The sequence below is a fragment of the Rattus norvegicus genome, chromosome 8 (genome assembly GCF_021556685.1).
Source record: "Rattus norvegicus strain SHRSP/BbbUtx chromosome 8, alternate assembly SHRSP_T2T, whole genome shotgun sequence".
NCBI classification, from domain to species: Eukaryota; Metazoa; Chordata; class Mammalia; order Rodentia; family Muridae; genus Rattus; species Rattus norvegicus.
In genome coordinates this window covers 120,929,511-120,935,761 of record NC_141541.1, presented here as the reverse complement: position 1 = coordinate 120,935,761, position 6,251 = coordinate 120,929,511, and positions in this window count along the sequence as shown.

Sequence of the window (6,251 nt, the reverse complement as noted above, 5' to 3'; positions counted from 1 at the left end):
ATGATTTTGTTGAAGATATTTACTGGTCCTTTGAGCTGGGAGTCTTCACTCTCTTCTATACCTATTATCCTTAGGTTTAATCTCCTCATTGAGTCCTGGATTTCCTGTATGTTTTGGACCAGTAGTTTTTTCCGCTTTACATTATCTTTGACAGTTGAGTCAATGATTTCTATGGAATCTTCTGCTCCTGAGATTCTCTCTTCTATCTCTTGTATTCTGTTGGTGAAGCTCATATCTACAGCTCCTTGTCTCTTCTTTTGGTTTTTTATATCCAGGGTTGTTTCCATGTGTTCTTTCTTGATTGCTTCTATTTCCATTTTTAATTCCTTCAACTGTTTGATTGTGTTTTCCTGGAATTCTTTCAGGGATTTTTGTGACTCCTCTCTATGGTCTTCTACTTGTTTATTTATGATTTCCTGGAATTCTTTCAGGGATTTTTGTGATTCCTCTCTGTAGGCTTCTACTTGTTTATTAATGTTTTCCTGTGTTTCTCTAAGGGAGTTCTTCACGTCTTTCTTGAAGTCCTCCAGCATCATGATCAAATATGATTTTGAAACTAGATCTTGCTTTTCTGGTGTGTTTGGATATTCCGTGTTTGCTTTGGTGGGAGAATTGGGCTCCGATGATGCCATGTAGTCTTGGTTTCTGTTGCTTGGGTTCCTGCGCTTGCCTCTCGCCATCAGATTATCTCTAGTGTTACTTTGTTCTGCTATTTCTGACAGTGACTAGACTGTCCTATAAGCCTGTGTGTCAGGAGTGCTGTAGACCTGTTTTCCTGTTTCCTTTCAGCCAGTTATGGGGACAGAGTGTTCTGCTTTCGGGCGTGTAGTTTTTCCTATCTACAGGTCTTCAGCTGTTCCTGTGGGCCTGTGTCTTGAGTTCACCAGGTAGGTCACTTGCAGCAGAAAAGTTGGTCTTACCTGTGGTTCTGAGGCTCAAGTTTGCTCGTGGGGTGCTGCCTACGAGCTCTCCGCGGCGGCAGCAACCAGGAAGATCTGCGCCGCCCTTTCCGGGAGCTTCCGTGCACCAGGGTTCCAGATGGCATTTGGTGTTTTCCTCTGGCATCAGAGATGTGTGCAGAGTGCAGTCTCTTCTGGTTTCCCAGGTGTGTCTGCCTCTCTGAAGGTTTAGCTCTCCCTCCCACGGGATTTGGGTGCAGAGAACTGTTTATCCGGTAGGTCCCTTCAGGTTCCGGCGGTGTCTCAGGCGCAGGGGTCCTGCCGCTCCCTGGCCCTCCTCTACGGGAACCCAGAGGCTGTATACAGTTTCCTCTTGGGCCAGGGATGTGGGCAGGGGTGGGCAGTGTTGGTGGTCTCTTCTGCTCTGCAGCCTCAGGAGTGCCCACCTGACCAGGCGGTGAGGTCTCTCTTCCATTGGGTTTGGGAGCAGAGAGCTGCTGAGGGCAGGGATCCTTGGGTTTGGGACTCCTGCTAACCACTGGAAGTGCCCAGTCCTAGAGGAATTTTGCCTCTGTGTGTCCTGAGTTCACCAGGCAGGTCGCTTGCAGCAGAAAAGTTGGTCTTCCCTGTGGTCCCGAGGCTCAAGTTTGCTCGTGGGGTGCTGCCTACGAGCTCTCCGCGGCGGCAGCAACCAGGAAGATCTGTGCCGTCCTTGAGCCAAATTCTACGTTATAGAAACACAACAAAAAACAGAGGCACCCACAGACTTTGATTAGCACCATTCAAACATCTCTCCGTTCAGTACTAAGAACTCTCCATTATTTACTAAGTAGGTAACTAATTATGTGTCTAGATAGAGGCTTTAAAGGACTACTTTGAAAAATTCAATATAAATTCATTTGAATTGGTTATCTCGTTATGTGATGGTAGGTATACCCCATGAAATACATTAGCGTCACAGGATTCTTTTTTCTATATGTTTCAACTGACATTTTCAACTGTGTGATTTTACTTTGGGATGTATTTTTGGGAACCTGTGTAATAAAAGGTAAAAGCAAAATCAAACCCACTCACTGCAGCCCCCAGTGTTTCTAACATTTTTAGTTGTCTGATGTTTTAATGCTGTTTTATGATATTGGTTTCTGTGCTTGTCAGTCTTTACTTCTAAACCTATCATCATTATTTCAACTTGGCATTTCAATGTCATTTCTTTATTTTGATTTAACACACACACACACACACACACACACACACACTATAATATAATGTGCAGGACTTCCTGAGTCCTTGCATATTTCAGAATAATTCCCAGTTCGAGTTGTCTTTGAAAAAGGACTTGGCAGAGTGTGTAATTACTGAATCACACCTCCTTTAGCTCAGGGCTTTATGGGTATCACACTCTTGTCTTCTGATATTGTTGTCAGAGGTAAAACTGAGAATCACCAGGATTCTTTCCTGTGTGTATGAATGCACATGAGCATGCAACTCCCCACATGTACACACACACACACACACACACACACACATGCATTTGCACATGCACACATGCATGCACAAACACATGCACACACATGCACATACAGATGTACACACATGTACACACATGCACAAAGACATGCATTTGCACATGCACACACACATGCACACACATGCACATACATATGCACATGCATGCACATGCACACATAGAAGCACACACACATTCGCACATGCACACACACAGAGAGAAAACTGCATATAACATAATAACCTCTTTGATTCTTTTTCATAAAGATTCTGTATAATTTCTCTGTTTCCTTTATTTGAAGCCACGAGAAACCTGGCTATTGCTTCTTATTCTTAGTTCTTATAAAACATGTATTTATATCGCCACACACACACATAAAACTTTTTGTTTTTCTTTGTTCTTTTTCTGGTCTCCAAGCTTCCATACGAGATCAATTTCTCTGTTCTGAAGTGCAGCCTCAGTTGGTCTGGAAGTTCAATGGACCACCTACTACTGACTAATCCCTGAAGGTTCTATTGACCTAGAACTCCACCTTCATCCTTCGAGTGTGTTTTGCTGAGTGTTGAATTCTAGATGGACACTAGGAAGACTTTTTATGTGGGCCTTCACTTAGAAAAGGTCCTTTTCTCTTATCATGACTTGCATTTTTTCAAGCACATTTATTTAAACTGGTGTCAGGAGACTTCCTGGGAAAACCAACACAGGACTTTTTTGTTTCTTTTCTTGAAACCCTCTAGTCAGGTCATTAGGTTCTAGTCTTTATGCAGGCGACCCTTCATTTGCCTTGGTCATAGTCATTGAAGAAGTCTCTCTGGTTTGGATCATTTTGGGGAGGAGACTGAGAGCAGGTGGGCAGGGAGCAGACCTTTGCTGTAATGCCATCCTGATGATTTACCTCAGGTTGGGCTTGCTGCTACCAGATCGTGTGATATTTAAGCCACAAAGGGTTCTCTGAAAGACTTGTCTGTGGGATTTCAAGGTAGGCACAGTGGTATAGAAGCTTCTTTTCCGAGACAGTGTATGACCCAATGGTGAACTTCACGGTTCTTCCTCTTAAGGAATTAATAATCTAGAGAGAGTGGAACAGTTGATTACAGCCTATAAGCAAATGGAATGGACAAGTATCAGAATTAACTATTGCTTCATTTTTTCACCAGAACTAAATGTTTCAAATTGTGATAATGTGAAAGGAAAAAGTCCAGAAGGAAGAAGGTCTTGGGTACTAAAAGGAAACTTTGAAGGGTTTTTTTTTTTTATTTCTCGATATTCTTCAATGACAAATGTTAAGAGTTGGTAAAGAGGAGTCATGCAAGATAAGACTCCTTTCAGATTCTAGGATCCTGTGCTAAGAGCTTTTGATTGGAATCTGTAAGAGAAGAGAATTCAGACTAAGTTGCTCAGCAACACAGTGAATCATAATCTCTCCATGGGATGCGTAGGCATCCTTGATAATGAAAGGATTATGTCTCAATAGACACATTTTAAGTCGAAAACATTGCAATTCAGAAATGAGTTCTGTGATCTGCATGCACTAGTTACTTTTCTATTGCTAGGATATAACCCCATGATCAAGGCAACTGATTGAAAATGAGTGTATTTGGGTTTGCTAGAGTCCACGATGCCAGAGCCGAGGCCGTAGGGCTGCAGGTCTGGAAGCTGGAGCAGAAGCTGAGAGCTTACATCCGGAACAACAAACAGGAAGCAAAAAGAGTGAGCTGGAAATGGTTTGAGCATCTTAACTTTCAAAATCCATTTCTCCAACCGATGACATAGTTCTATGTCTCCGCTAGCAAGGCCACTGTCTTAGCTAGGGTTTCCATTACTGTGAGGAGACTCTATGACCAAGGCAGCTCTTATAAAGGACAACATTTAATTGGGGGTAGTTTGTCATTTAAGTTCATTACCATCATGGTGAGAAGCATAGTACCACGAGGGCAGAAATGGCGCTGGAGAAGAAACTGAGAGTTCTGCATCTTGACCCACAGACAGCAGAAGGAGACTGTGTGCCACACTGGGTGTGGCTTGAGCATAGGAGACCCCGGAGCCTGATGTCACAGTGACATACTTCCTCCAACAAGGCCACACCGTCTAATAGTATGACTGCCTTTTGGGCCAAGCATTCAGACACTTGAGTCTATGGAGCTATAACTATTCAAACCACCACAGTCACCCTGCTGCCCCCATGCTTCCAAATAGCACCACTAACTAGAAAGCAAGTGTTCAAAGCCTGTGACTATGGGCCGAATTCTCTTTCATAGTCCCTAATCTACCCAACCTCATGGCTCAGCCGAACAGTGAAATAGTCGAATGGTCATTGCCTAGTGCTATGAGGGAGTGGCTGTCGGGGTATATAGTGCTATTCTAGAAAATTATCAAAGGGCAAAGCTTTGGCCTTTCCTAAACATGTTTTTCTGTTACCTCCTAACGAAGGCTCAAAGCAAAAACCTGCAAACCAAAGCACCATGCCCTAGTGACTGCACTTTAATAGCCAGAGACATGAAAGACAGAAGAGCAAGGACCCTGTGGGTGTCACCTCCAAATGCTGGAGACTCCAAAAAAGGTGAGCACCAGTCGATCAGTGGAGCAGGAAAGGCCAAGACGTGGAAGCCTAAACAACACCTCCTCAGCCTTCCCCACGACCTATCGTCGCTTAGCAAGACTATCATTGGAAGACCATTGTGTGGCTGTTTCCTACAGATTGAAACATGCCCTCGTTGCAGGAGGAGGGGGGGCTTAGAAGGCCCAGGAAACTGGCAAGAAACTCAGAGGTCACGTAAGTGGTGATTCTCTGCTGGTACCAGGGAGATTGCCTATGGTGTAATTGCCTACCAAACTGTGCAGGCGACACCAGTGATACTGGTTTCGTGTCATCACTGAATCCCTTGTAAGCAACCTCTTGCTTAAGCGTGCTATGGTAAGCAACCCCAGTAAGCTGATTGGTTCTCCAAGTTAGATTTGGTCAGAATGCTTCCTTTGCTCTGTGAGTGTCCTCTGTGGGGTTTAATAGACAAAGCTAAGCAGCAGTGCATTCTGGGAGAGTTCGAATGGTGAGAACATGGGGAGTGTCACCATCCACATTCTTGTTTTATCTATTAAACTGACTGGTGTCCTTGCTGCGAATACAGCCACATTGCTTTCTTCTCTCCCCTGTTAATATACATGCTTTGCGAGTTTTCCCAGGTGGGGACAGTCTGGTCCAGAGGTCCACACATTTATGCTTCCTTCTGGAAATTTAAATCACCCTTTCACTTTACCTCTGGTTTCTCTGATGCTTAAAACAGAGGAGAGGCGCATGGATGAAACACTTTGCAGGCTTTGCAAATCCCTCAAGAGGACCTCGGAGCCCTCAAGCTTCTCCTAAGTTCCTTTCATCCCTGAGACTGTCACTACATGTTCCCCAGTCACCCACAGCTTTAGCAAGTGTGCGTAGGTGGAGTTCAAAGTTAAAAATACTAAACCGATACATTTAAAAAAAATACCATTAAGTTGATGGTCTTAAATTGTCAATGTCTGCTCAGTAGCTCAATGGAATGAGCAACGAAAGCACTGGCCTCTAATACCACACTCTACCTTCTCATCTCAGCTTTAAATCAGCCTCTCTAGACCACAGAGCAGTGATATAGGAAGCATCATCTGGGACATAAGTCGTAGACTATGGTGATCATGGTGTAGTCTGTCTTAATGATGATTTCAACCTTGGATCCCAGGCTGAGCAGGGTTGTAGCACTAAAGAGCTTCTTAGAAACTTGATCCTGAGTGAGGTAACCCAATCACAGAAAAATACACATGGTATGCACTCATTGATAAGTGGCTATTAGCCCAAATGCTTGAATTACCCTAGATGC